Source organism: Balaenoptera borealis (assembly GCF_965194805.1).
Source record: "Balaenoptera borealis genome assembly, chromosome: 1".
Taxonomy (NCBI): domain Eukaryota; kingdom Metazoa; phylum Chordata; class Mammalia; order Artiodactyla; family Balaenopteridae; genus Balaenoptera; species Balaenoptera borealis.
Genome location: NC_138860.1, coordinates 59,078,718 through 59,093,353, shown reverse-complemented (window position 1 = coordinate 59,093,353; position 14,636 = coordinate 59,078,718). Strand labels below are relative to the sequence as shown.

The following is a 14,636-nucleotide window of genomic DNA, read 5'->3' as shown; positions in this document are numbered from 1 at the left end:
AATATGGATGTAACATAATGCATTTATCTCTGTATCTTTATTAACAAACAGGTTTTGGCATTATGAATGGTTTTGGCATTATGAATACTGAGTATTGTGTACGTACATTTCTAGAAAATACCGAGATACTGCCAAATATCAAGGTTAAAGATTATGCATAGTTTAATTTTGATACACACTGCCAAAGTGTTGTTTGAACCAATTCACACAACTATCCAGCACCTCCAAGAGTGCTCACTTCCCTGAGGCATAACAACCTGTAATTGCGGTCTCTTAAAGAGTTCCTGGAGAGATCTCAGGCGAAATCTTCACCCTGCATCTTGAGCTCTGATCGCAGGAACTCCCTCGGTCCAGCAAGCGGCGCCGTCACCTTCCGTCGGGGTTGGGTCGCCACGGAGACCTCACGTGATCCGGCCGTCTCTGCGCCGGGGGGCGGTCTTGCGGGGATTTGCCTTACGTACGCCGCCGCATGACGTCGTACGTAGGGGCTGGCTAGCCGCCATCTTGCTTCTTTTTCTCGCTCGCTATCTCCCTCTCGAGAAGGAGTGAAAGTGCTTTGGCGGTTTGTCCATCCGCAGCTTCGGATCTCTGGGGCCTAGGGTCCTTCCAGCCGCCCCCTACCCCTAGTTTCCCCTTCCCCTTCCCCCTATCAGAGCTCTGCGGAGCCCCTCGAAGCGCGCAGACACACTCAGCTTGACACTCATCCTGGCCGGTAAGGAAAGCGAGGGCGTAGGAGCTGCGATCAAAGCGGGCCCTATCCGGGAGGGCTGGCGTGGGGCGGCCCGGGGCGTGGGAGCGCACCCCGACCCTGGCGCCCAGAGACTAGGGAGCCGCGTGGAGAGGGCCTTGGGTCCGGGCATCCTCTTTTTCTCTTTGGCTACCATCATCTCTGCTTCTGGGGGAGCCTCGGCCTCCTGCTTGGGGAGCGGGAAAAACCGGAGTCAGACCCGCCCCATGTGGTCTGCAGCGGGAGTTCCGGACCCGTCGGCCTCCTCCCACTCAGGCCCTGCAGGGGGATTACGCGCGTTGCCGGGTAAGGGAAGGGAGTTTCCTTTCCGCGGGATAGGCGGGTGCGCGGTCTCTTTTCCTAGTGTGGGCATGTGTCCCCCCCCAAACAACTCGGGGGCTCATCTAGGCTCTTTAATGCCTACCTCTTCTTCATGGTTAGTGAGGGTGAAATTTGCAATGAGTAGTGTGCGGGAGAGACCGGGTTAAAGGCCGGGCTCGGTGAGAGGCGCTTCGGGGAATGAGGACCAGTCCTACTTCCGCTAGGGACGTGCTGCCCCAACTCCAGAGGCGGGTTCGGATAGTCTTTTCTCACCCTAGGCCTCTCCATCCCCTGACCTGCTTGGTGAATCTCCGCAGCTTCCTCTCTTGAGATAGCATTAGTGTTGGTGTTACGGTAAAGGCCCCACTTTAGGGCTTGAAGAAAAGGGCATAGGGGGCCAATAGGAACACTGATAAATTCTTCCTTCCCTTGAGAGGACTGTGTCTAATTCCTTTAAAGGGATGTGTATATGTTTTGACTTGATCTGAGATTCTTTTGAGGTTTCCGACGTGTCTGATGTTTGCTGGCTTCTAAGGCTAGCCGGATTTCCGCATTGACCGATCTTCAGCGTATGTCCATAGATTCATACCTCGCCAGGGTACTTGGAATTGTACAGTAGGCGGCTGTGCTGTAAGATTTTCATTTGGAATGCCCCCAGAAGAATCGGGATTCTTGATTAAATGCTTGATAGCTTATTCCCGCAAATAAAAATGATAAGGTGATAGTTAAACGCCCACTAAGCCCAACTCCAGCATTTGTTAGAAGTCGATTAACCTCCTCTGTTGGTAATTAAGATGCTGCTCAGACTGGAGCCATTTTTAGGTGTGTGTCACAAATGCACTGCAGCATCATTTCTGGTCCACTTCAAATGCATTGATCCCCTAAAAAAAGGAATAGGTTGAATTTGAGTTTCTAGCATATAGTCAACTCGTAATTCTCTCCTTTAACATAATGGGATTTTCAGAATATAGGCTTTTTACTTTTACTCTTGTGTTTCGGTCTAGTGAACTTCTGTATGTGGCTGTTTTCCCTCCACTAGTTGACCTTTTACCATGTACTGAGCACAGAATTAAGCTCTTTACAGACATTCTCTTTGTTAATCCTACAGCAAGCCTTTGAGGGAGGTACTATCATCATCCCCATTTTACAGAGGAGGAAATGAAATCTGAGAAATTAGTTTGACCAAGGTCACACGGCAGTTATTGATGGTGCTGTATAGATTCAAACCCAGATTGTCTAAACGCAAAGGGGATGCTCTAAGCTGTCAAACTGCCTCCCTGTTTCTTGTAATTTTGCAAACTATAGGAACTAAATAAGATACCGCATTATTACTTATTACTAGTTTTTGTTTTCCTTGACTCAGTATAGAAACATTGTTGCATGTGAAGGTTACAGTGTTCCAAGGTGTAAAAAATACATTATAGCTACTCTGGGGATAGAAAAGCCAGCCGAGTAAAACTCAAATGCTGTGGTATGACAGATAATTTTTAAATTTTGATATCTGGTCTATATTATTGATAAAATATTTCCTCATCTGTAACATGGAGATGATAATAGCAGTAACTCCTTCAAAGGCTTGCTGTAGGTTTATCACAGATAATGTATGTAAAGAGCTTATTACTGTGCTCAGTACATAGTAAAAGTTCAACTAGTAGTGGAAGGAGAATGACAGAATACTGGTAGAAGAAAATACTCTTCTTCCAAGCAGTGGGTAACCTGTATATTCTCAGAATGGAGTATACCTTTGGAACTTAAGAAATAGTTTTCCTTTTTTTTTTTTTTAAGGCTTTTTTAGACTTAAATATCTTTTTTTTTTCCTTTTTTTTTTACACTTATATATTGGGTTTTGTTTCTTAAAGATTTCTTCATGTTCTAGAGTCAGTACCTCTGGGATCAGTATATTGGGCATAGCTGAAAATACAGAAGTTCTGCCTCATTCAAGTCCCTGTCTCCCATCTACCCCTACCCCACCCCACCATCCTTATGGTAAAATGTCTTTGAAGATTATATTATGTCCTCCTCTCCCTCCAAGTGGTTTCCTTCTTCCCCCAGCCCCCAAACACCACTTCAGTTTGTAATTCAGTTGAGGAACTCATTTTTCAGATGCTATTTATGCCATATTTGTGTAAGGCACGAATTGATCTTTCATAAAATGTTGACACAAACTGGTATAGAACCCTATTCTTACCATGAAGGAGATCCAAAAGTTGTGTCTGCCTGAGTTATGACTAATATACTTTCAGTAAAGCGAGCCTTGTCATCTTATGAATAGGCTGACACAATGAAAGCTTGTCTCAGTCTGTGTTAACTGTTGCTTAGAAGTCTTGAGAATTAATAAGTTAGTTTTGAGTCATAACATTTAAAAATTCTCAGTAATGCCATTGATGCATCAGTCAGGACATCTTTTGGGGTAAAAGTGTTCTCTAGAGACAGTGATTTCAGTAAATTTTTTATTGTATGTGTGTCCTCCCCCCTTCCCCAAAGGCTAAATATAGTCTGACCTTTTTGCCCGTTATATTTCTAGTCATTATTTTGCTCTAGATTGACAGAATGCCTGTCACATTTTGGGGCCTTTGTGTGCACATATTTTCTGGCAAATCAGAACAAGGGCTATTACTGAGTTTCAACAGTTGTCTAGTTGACAAAAACTTTTAGGTGGTTAGCCTATACCTAGAGTTGAACACAAGATAGCAATGGAATTATTACTGTCAATGTAATATACTCACCCATGTGTGGTGCTGCTAGGTGCTCTACATTAAAGAAGAGCAGGACATAATCAGCATTTGTGAAGCACATCTAGTATTTAAAAAACACTATTAGGTTTTTTTTTTTTTATTTTATTTATTTTTGTCTACGTTGGGTCTTCGTTGCTGCGCACGGGCTTTCTGTAGTTGTGGCGAGCGGAGGCTACTCTTCGTCGCGATGCACAGGCTTCTCATTGCGGTGGCTTCTCTTGTTGCGGAGCATGGGCTGTAGGCACGCGGGCTTCAGTAGTTGTGGCTCGCAGGCTCTAGAGCCCAGGCTCAGTAGTTGTGGCACACTAGTGGCTTAGTTGCTCCGCAGCATGTGGGATCTTCCCGGACCAGGGCTTGAACCCGTGTCCCCTGCCTTGGCAGGCATATTCTAAACCACTGCGCCACCAGGGAAGCCCCAATACTGGGTATTATTTACATAACATTATATAGTAGTTTTCTATTTACTTGTCTGTGTTCTGATATTACTCTGTCTTACTTTGCTAGACTGTTTCCGTGTCTTATCACTTTGTACAGTGGTTGGCATGTATCTAGAGTTTATTATATGTTATTGAATAAATGAGATTAGGAAATAAAGATTAGACCCACAACTAAGATTCAACTGACAAATGTCTTAGTGGAGCAAAAGAATACCCCAATCATTTTTCCCCATTTATTTACCTATTAGAATAGTATCAGATGCTTTCAAATAGTTTGTGTTTATGTTCTGTACATTGTGAGATTTTTTTGCATCAGATTATCCTTACTAATTTTTAGATTTATTCAACAAACATTACAGGTTCTTTTAATTTTGTAAGGCACAGTGCATGAGAGGAAAATGGCTTTTGGTTCGTACTGCCAAGATGTTCACAGTCTTAAGGATTAATATTAAAACTTATCATGTGATCTTTGGATTCATACCAGAAGATAAAAATAAAGATATAGAGACAGGTAGTGGAAATTTGGAGCAGAAAATTCATATATGGAAAATTGTCCATAGTATAGGTCGAGTGCCCAGTTGGTTACAAGTAAAGGCATGATGGCCAGGAGAGACTAAGAATAATTGTAATTATTAATATTTAGTGAGCACTTACCATGCCAGGCACTGAGCTAAGAACACTTTGAGGATTATCTCTTTCATTCCATACATTAAGCCTAGAATGTGGATTATTTTATTCCCATTACACAACTAGAAAACTGGATTTAAAGAGATTTAGTAATTTGTTCATAGTTACTTAGGTAGTAGGTGAGATTCGAATCATTGACCCAGAGCCTGAGTGCTTAACTTCTATACTACATGGATTTCCCAGTGGCCAGTGTTTCTCAAACTTTAGTCATTCACAATTTTTGCTTTATCTTCAAACCATCTATCAATATTTTTCTTTAATTCAGCTTACTATCTTCTAATTGAGTTTAAAAGAAAAATTTATGTGATTATTTGGTGTTAGAGTTTTTTCCCCTCAACATGTGTTAAAGTAAACACGTAATTTTAAATATTCCTCTATGGACTACTTAAAATCATCTAATATACCATCAGTACTCATTTGTATCCCACTCTTTGGGACATAACTGCTATAAGAAATGAATACTGCATAGGATCAGGCAGCAGTTGGAATTAATGAAGGCCAGAAGTGATGAAAGCCTAAAAATAGAATAGATTCATCAAACAGGAAATGGCAGCATTACAGGAGTAGAGAGATAAATTAGAGCCTTAACTACATACTTGGGACAGCCATTTCCAGGATGAACTGCAAAGTGGATTGGGTTTATTTAGACAGAGAAATGTAACAGGATAGGATGTCTAAGACAATCTATGGCAAGAGAAGGAGAACAAGAATGAATAACTTAAGAAAGAAGTCACTACAGAAATCAGGGTGGAAGAGGAAAATCTCTAAAATAGGATTGTGACAGCCAAATGTAGCAGAGTTCAGAAAAATATGTGAGAAATGGCTCTTGGATTTGGCTTGAGTGATCCTTGGTGACCCTAAGGATTTAAGTCAAGTAATGAGGCTGAAAGGTTAAGCAGGGAGGAATAAGTAGTGAGACCTCTTGATTTTTAGATGTGTTGAATACTCAAAATGAGCTCTGGACTAGGAGTTTGAAAACCTGGGGTTAATCCTTTTGTCACTTGGGGGCAAGTGACTTGGCTTCCTCAAATTGTGGATACACTGTATTCATCTGGAAAATAAGGATAATACCTGTTTCCCCTATCTTAGAGGATTGTTACAAAGATCACATTAAATGTGTTTCTTATACTTTTTGAGTTTAATATTCTTTGATATCACATGAGTCTTAACCACATTTAAAACAAAAGGGACACATGAAAAGTAGAAAGTTGAAGGTAAAGGGAGGATAGGTCCTCAACGAGATTGGAAGATCTCCTCATGGTGCATATGTAGTTGGAGAATGGGTGTCTAGGGAAGTTAATAATCGATCTTCCTTCCTCCTTCTTTCCTAATGAACAATCTGAAAGTGCAGGGCTGCTGTATATGGTTGTATACAGGGCTGCTGTATATGGTTGTACCATTTGTGCACTGCACAAAGATGCCTGGCTGAAGGAGGCAGCAAGGACTGAAACCTAGCCCTTGATCTGCTTTCAGAGTCCTGTGCCCTGGCTAGGCCTCCAGCTTCTCATTGTGGTGGCTTCTCTTGAAGACTGTTAACAATGTCCAGCAGCATGTCTAGGAGTAGGGAGTGGTGGGAGGCACAAAGCAGCTGGATCAAATAAGAAATTAGGGCTTCCCTGGTGGCGCAGTGGTTGGGAGTCTGCCTGCCGATGCAGGGGACGCGGGTTCGAGCCCTGGTCTGGGAGGATCCCGCGTGACGCGGAGCGGCTGGGCCCGTGGGCCACAGTTGCTGAGCCTGCGCGTCTGGAGCCTGTGCTCAGCAGCAGGAGAGGCCGCGATGGTGAGGGGCCCGCGCACCGCGATGAAGAGTGGCCCCCGCTTGCCGCGGCTAGAGAAAGCCCTCGCACAGAAACGGAGACCCAGCACAGCCATGAATAAATAAATAAATAAACTCAAAAGTTAAAAAAAAAAAAAAAGCTCGTAAACTCAGTGATCAAAAGACAGGCAACTCATTTAAAAAAAAAAAAAAAAAAAAGAAATTAGAGTTGTGCCAGGCAGGTGTAAAGAAAAGCAAGGGAGATGAGGATACTGCCAGGAGAATGGTTAGATTAACATTTCATGGAAGTCTAAATCAGAGTGAAGTAAGACAAGCTGGAAAAAAATGAGGAGAGAAGGTGGAAATTGTGCCTCCACTTCTCTTCTCCCTCCCAAGACATCAGCCCTCTCACCAAGATGAGTGCCTGTATCTTCCCAGAGGGTGTGTTTTTCTGTTTGCACAAAGGCCCTGTGGAGGCCAGTGCTCTGAAAGGCTCCTTAAGGAGACATATTAAGGATATGTTTAGAACAACATCAAAAACATTTGGGAGACTGGAGAAATGGCCACTAGGAACAGAAAGGTTAGAACTTATTATGAAAATAGGTTAAGTAGTTGCCCAACAGCAAGTACAGAATTCCAGTTTATCCAGTGTATTTTTAAAGATGGGCATTGTAACTTTTTTTTTTTTTTTAATCCTGTGCTCTTTTTTTTTTTTTTTTTAATTTATTTATTTTTGACTGTGTTGGGTCTTCGTTTCTGTGCGAGGGCTTTCTCTAGTTGTGGCAAGCGGGGGCCACTCTTCATCACAGTGCGCGGGCCTCTCACTATCGCGGCTTCTCTTGTTGCGGAGCACAGGCTCCAGACACGCAGGCTCAGTAGTTGTGGCTCACGGGTCTAGTTGCTCCGCAGCATGTGGGATCTTCCCAGACCAGGGCTCGAACCCGTGTCCCCTGCGTTGGCAGGCAGATTCTCAACCACTGCGCCACCAGGGAAGCCCCGCATTGTAACTTATTAAGTGTTTCTAGTAATTTGGAAACAAATAATGTTTATTAAAATATCATATGTAGATTATAAACTTTCCAAGAGGAAAGAGAATATATGAGTAAAACCATACTTAACATTTTAATCTTTAAAAAAACCACTTTATACTTTTTCAATTGCAATTACAATTTACATTTTTGGCAATATGACTATTGTTGCTTGGCCTGTATATGTATATATTTTTAATGTTATTTATTTTGATGTTTGAGCTTTTTTTTTTTTTTGGCTGTGTTGGGTCTTCGTTGCTGCGCACGGGCTTTCTCTAGTTGTGGCGAGCGGGAGCTACTCTTCATTGCGGTGCGCGGGCTTCTCATTGCAGTGGCTTCTCTTGTTGTGGAGCACAGGCTCTAGGCACGTGGGCTTCAGTAGTTGTGGCACGAGGGCTCAGTAGCTGTGGCTCATGGGCTCTAGAGCGCAGGCTCAGTAGTTGTGGCTCACGGGCCTAGTTGCTCCGCAGAATGTGGGATCTTCCCGGACCAGGGCTCAAACCCGTGTCCCCTGCATTGGCAGGTGGATTCTTAACCACTGCGCCACCAGGGAAGTCCCTTGGCTTGTATTTTTAAGTAACTTTTTAATGTTAGGTTTAAACTTTGTAGATCTTAATTGAACATAATATGAAGAATTACTTCTGAAATGGGACAGATAGAGGAATTTTATTTTAAAAGCAGGGAAAGGATGTTATTGAAATAAGCCTTTTGACAGAGATGTGGAAGGTTAGTTATATTGCTGTATAAGTGTTAAAATTTCAATTAAGAAAAATTGGATTTTTTGATATGTGTAGTTACATGTAGCCCACACCACAATTAAGATGCAGAATGTAGAAAGATGAGATATCTCCCCACTGTAGAATCAGAGTCTTCTGACATTTTGGAGACACAAAATATCTCTCCTGATGAAGAAAGAACTATTGAGTAAGGATTCAAAAGTCAAGAATAGCTTATATGTGCTGATTGCTTGATTTCCTGACCTGACCAAAAAACAAATAAATAAATTTCTTTGGTTGTATAGTTATATTTATGACAAATTTGAAAACATGGGGAAAAATGAAAGTAGAAAGTAGCAGAAAGAGATGGGTAGGTTAACATGTCTCAAGACAGATCGTTTTAATGGTAGAGGAATAGAGCCAGTGCTTGGTGGGGAGGGATGCTAACCAATTCTCTACACTTAAAAATTTAAACTTACAGTTCCAACCCTTAAAGGCAGCACTTTAGTTATATGAAAGGTTTAGAATAATTCATGATGTTGGATGAGCATCTTGAACAGAATGCTTCTCTTTTTCTTCCATAAAATCCAACATACTTGCCTTTTAAAAAATAAAGTTGACTAAAATTATTTATGCATTAGTTTTTATTTACTATGTATAAGTTTTGAAAATGTTATTACCATTTATTAAGCTCATTATTAAGTACCAGACACCATCTAAGAGCTTTATACACACTTAAATCTCACAGCAGACTAGAAGATATAGCCAACAGATGAGAAAATAAAAATTCAGGATTATATTTAATGACTGTGGAAATGCTCATGCCATAATATGTGTATGCCACAATTATGCTATAAAAACACCTAGCTACTAAATGTTAGAGCTGGGGTTTAAACTGAATCTGTTGTAAGAGAAGTAATTGTGTAATACGAACAGTTTTAAAATACTACAAGTTGTCCAAAAGAGTGCTCTGGCAGTCAACTTATAGAGTAAGTGATAGACACACAGCTTTACTTTGCTGGGATAGTAATTTATAATACAGAAGATTTGATAGCTACATTTCTTTTCTGATAAGGCTTTCTTGGCCCCAGAAACTTAATTCACATATTTCAGTTTCTAAGAACAGTCTGAGCCCTTCTACCATTTTGATTAAAACTGCAACAGATTTATTTGTATTACACTTTGTTTTTAAAAATGACAATTTTTAATACTTTTGCTGTAGTGCTATTTGTAGTAGAGGCAGTCAACATGGTGATATTCTTAACTTTACTGTTATAATAGCAGATGATCTTAAAAATATTGGATGTCACTCTAACTTTATTTTTTAATTTATTTTTTATTGAAGTGTGGTTGATTTATAATGTTGTATTAGTTTCAGGTGTATAGCAAAGTGACTCAGTTATACACACATATATATATATTCTTTTTCACATTTTTTTCCATTATGGGTTATTACAAGATGGTGAATATAGTTCCCTGTGCTATACAGTAGATCCTTGTTGTTTCTCTTTTATATATAGTAGTGTGTATCTGTTAATCCCCAAACTCCCAGTTTATCCCCCCACCCTTTCCTCGTTGGTAACCATGTTTGTTTTCTATGTCTGTGAGTCTATTTCTGTTTTGTAAATCAGTTCATTTGTATCAGTTTTTTGAAGATTCCACATGTAAGTGATATCATATATTTGTCTTTCTCTGTCTGATTTACTTCACTTAGTGTGGTAATCTCTAGGTCCATCCATGTTGCTGCAAATAGTGTTATGTCACTCTGACTTTAGTATTACTAAGTGATTATAACAATTAACAATGGAAGTGACCTTAGAAGTTGACCAGTTCAACCTCTCACTCAAAGCAGAAGTTACCTTTTAAAATATTTTTGATAAAGGCTTATCTTGCTGTCGCTTGAACATATATGGTGCCCAGGAAGACACTGTAGTCAACCTTTAACAGTCACATTTTAATATCTTATAAATTTCCAAATATTTGAACACCATGATAGCATTCAGACCTCTTCACTTTCTCTTGGCTTCCATCATCTGCACGAGGATTTGGCTTTCTTTTCAGAGCTCTTTTTTTCCCACAAAGAAACAGTTATGTATCTCTTCACGAGAGTTACTGTTTCTCTAAAAAACAAAACAAACTCTGGGGATGAGACAGCAGGAGAGATAGGGAGAGATGTCTGAGCTTATTTCCTAGAAGCATCCTTCTCTCACATACCTCATGGCATTGTGGCATTTTGTGCCTCAGCAAAATTACTTATCACTTCATTTCATAGCTCTTTGGGTTGCTTGGCTAATGGTGAAAGTAGAGAATGAGTTTAAGATATAACTTGTTCCCACCTAGGTAAGCTGAACAGTTATGAAGTTTTTCTTTTGTATCCAATTTAGTTTGTTTTTAATGTTTGTCTTAATGAAGACCAGAATTGAGCGTAATGCTCTAAACAATGTGATAAACACAAGATTCAGTAGAACTGTCACAATTCCAGATTTGTGCATTAGATTTCTATCAAAGTAGCAATTTTTGTAAAGCAGTGCTGTCACACTACTAGCTGTCACTAACTGTCCTGTTTTATATGAACAGGCTGGGTCTGTATTCTGTATTTATGAAATTCAGTTCTTGAGCTATGACTAACCACTTATTCTTAAATCCAATTTAATTCTATCCAGCATTCCAAGAAAGTCATTAAATCTTAAGAAAGTCATTAAGTGCATTGTTACTCTTTCAGATGTTTGTGTCATATGTGATGTCTACTTTCCAGGTCTTTATTCAAGTTTTTGACAAGAGGCTTTGAAAAGGACAGGGTCCAATATATTAGTTTTTCTGGTCATATTACTTCATATTGACTTACTTGAATATAAAATAATTTTCAGCCTCAAATATTCTATGATCCTCGTTTGTATTTAAGGAGTGTATAAAGACTAGTACCTTGATTAATGTGTTTAAAGTCAAACTGGGGGGGAGGGGGAGTTAATCAAAAGTAAACTTTTTAGAAAGGTAATATTTTACATTATAACTCAACTATACTCCAATAAAAATTAATTAAAAAAAAATTTTTTTTTTAAAAGTGAGTGCTGATTGACCTGGAACTCAGAGGAGTGTGGTGAATGTCTTGACTTTTTTATTTTAAATGGAAAATTTAGTTAAAATTTGAGTGATAAAATGCTGTTTTCTGAAGTTAATACATCAATCCCCTCTATCTTTGTTAGCTCCAGCTACCATAATAAAATACCATAGGGGGGCTTCCGTGGTGGCGCAGTGGTTGAGAATCTGCCTGCTAATGCAGGGGACACGGGTTCGAGCCCTGGTCTGGGAAGATCCCACATGCTGAGGAGCAACTAGGCCTGTGAGCCACCAAGTACTGAGCCTGGGCGTCTGGAGCCTGTGCTCCGCAACAAGAGAGGCCACGATAATGAGAGACCCGCGCACCGCGATGAAGAGTGGCCCCCGCTTGCCGCAACTAGAGAAAGCCCTAGCACAGAAAAGAAGACCCAACATAGCAATCAATCAATCAATAAATAAATCTTTAAAAAAAAAAAAAAAAAAGAAAATACCATAGGCGAGGTGGCTTAAAAAACAGAAACTTATTTTTCACAGTTCTGAAGGCTGGAAGTCCAAGATCAGGGTGCCAGTGTAGTCGGGTTTGGCTGAATGCCTTCTAGCTGAGTCCTCGCACGGCTGAGAGCTCTGATGTCTCTTCCTCTTATAGGAGAACTAATCCCATTATGAGGCCCCACGCTCATCACCTCACTTAACCCTAATTACCTACCAAAGGTCCCAGCTCCAAATACTTTCTATTACATTGGTAGTTAGGGCTTCAACATATGAATTTTGGGGGGACACAGTTCAGTTCATAGTAACCCCCCTTTTATAGTCTATAGTGCATTGATTTTTATGCTTTTTACATTGTTATACTTCAAAATAATGTTTCTACAACAGTTGGAATACATTCATTAATTGAAATATTACTATGTTTTGTTGCTTTAATTTTTTTATCCTTGATATTCAACTCTGTATTGTAACGGAGTAAGTTTTTTTTTTTTTTTTAAAGGAATTCCTTTATTTTTATTATTTATTTATTTATTTATTTATTTATTTTTGGCTGTGTTGGGTCTTTGTTTCTGCGCAAGGGCTTTCTCTAGTTGTGGCGAGCGGGGGCCACTCTTCATCCTGGTGCGCGGGCCTCTCACTATCGCGGCCTCTCCCATTGCGGAGCACAGGCTCCAGACGCGCAGGCTCAGTAGCTGTGGCTCACGGGCCTAGTTGCTCCGTGGCATGTGGGATCTTCCCAGACCAGGGCTCGAACCCGTGTGCCCTGCATTGGCAGGCAGATTCTCAACCACTGCGCCACCAGGGAAGCCCAGTTTTTTTTTTTAATTAATTTATTTTTTGGCTGTGTTGGGTCTTCATTGCTGCTCACGGGCTTTCTCTAGTTGCAGCAAGCAGGGGCTACTCTTCACTGCAGTGCACGGGCTTCTCATTGCGGTGGCTTCTCTTCTTGTGGAGCACGGGCTCTAGGTGCGTGGGCTTCAGAAGTTGTGGCACGTGGGCTCAGTAGTTGTGACTCGTGGGCTGTAGAGCGCAGGCTCAGTAGTTGTGGCACACAGGCTTAGTTGCTCCACGGCATGTGGGATCTTCCCGGACCAGGGCTCGAACCCATGTCCCCTGCATTGGCAGGAGGATTCTTAACCACTGCACCACCAGGGAAGTCCCCAGAGTAAGTTTTGATAAGAAAAACTTGAATCTTTTAAAATCTCTTAACCTCAAATGACATGTTATTTATTATTATGTATTTTAAAGGTTTGATGCTTGTCTCTTCTATAATGAAAATTGAGTTCTGATTTTCATATGGTGAGGTTATCTTGGTTACTGGCTTTGACAGTAATCTTGGCTCCATCACTTCCTAGCCTTATGAGTTTTACTTCTCTAAGGTTGTTTCTTCACTGGTAAGTTTTGGTGACTTGGGCTTTGAGCTTTTCTTATTTCCAGTCTGATATTTTTACATTCTAAATCTCTAGAGCTCAGATTTTAAAATTTGGCTTCAAGAAACATTACAAAATTAGAATGTATAGAACTTGGATCCCTCTTTATGTTAGAAATGGGAGAAATAAATATCAAAGATTATTCAGGGTTTTAAACTAGAGGTTAGGGAAAATGGTTATGGTGAAATTGGGAAGAACATGTTTGGGAAAGCAGATAAGCTTTTAGACTTTTTTGGGGGTTGGATAATCTTAATCTCAAAGAAATGTAAAAATAATTCAGAGAATTTCCATATTCGTTCATCCATATTCCCTGATTGTTAATAGTTTACTGTATTTGTTTTACCATTCTCTGTGTGTACATGTACCTATGCACACACTCACGCATATTATATGTTCTTGAACTTTAATGTCTTGGTCTAAACCCTGTCATTACCTGAAACGTTACATTCAAATCACAAGCTCCTATGCCTCCACTTTTCTCATTCAGTACATTTTCTCCTGCTGTTTTTATTAAATGAACAGAGCAATCCATAGTAAGCTTGACTCAGCAAGCATTCAGTAATCACTACTGTTAAGAGCTTTTATTCGATCTTTTCGACATTTCCACTTCCTTCTCCTCTCCTCCTTATTTTTTTCCAGCTTGTCTTATTACTTCACTCTGATTTAGACTTCCATGAAATGTTAATCTAACCGTTCTCCTGGCAGTATTCTCATCTCCCTTGCTTTTCTTTACACCTGCCTGGCACAACTCTAATTTCTTATTTGATCCAGCTGCTTTGTGCCTCCCACCACTCCCTACTCCTAGACATGCTGCTGACATTGTTAACAGTCTTCAAACTGCACAGGCTTGGGAATACTGTATATCCCTGGTTTCCAGCTTCTACTAAGGTTTCAGTGCTGCCTGTCAATGCCTCATTTTACTAGTTGGGTGTCTTTTCTCCCAGTTCCTTGCAAATCTTTTCCAGCCTTCTCACATCTCCACTCAGTTGATGAGATCAGCATGTCTCTTTTTCATTTGTTCCTAGTAGTGCCTGATTAGTAGGCACTGGGTAAATATTTTTTTTGCGTGGATGGCGGAATTAAACGTTTTTAGTGTGTAGTTCTGTCAAGAAACTTAAGTGAAGATGTTTTGTTCTATACGCAATTAAAAATGAATGTCTAAAGATTGTAGCTTGAAGGAAGGATTTGGTTGGGAATTATCCTTACTGAAGCAGTGAACAGTAAATGAGATGGCTAAAGCGGTAAGCACATAG

The 14,636-nt window shown here is 40.4% G+C and overlaps 1 protein-coding gene across 13 annotated transcripts in view; it reads left to right on the top strand.

Annotated features, from left to right (window-relative positions):
• Window positions 1-472: 472 nt before the first annotated feature.
• Window positions 473-14,636, top strand: part of PRRC2C (proline rich coiled-coil 2C) — a 100,054-nt gene continuing 85,890 nt past the window's right edge. For 9 of the 13 annotated variants that reach the window (XM_082343728.1, XM_082343729.1, XM_082343734.1 and 6 more), the window contains exon 1: window positions 473-712. The gene's annotated coding sequence lies outside the window, so the exon portion shown is untranslated. The remainder of the gene's footprint in view (window positions 713-14,636) is intronic. The other 4 variants (XM_082343733.1, XM_082343730.1, XM_082343732.1 and 1 more) reach the window with 2 other exon arrangements.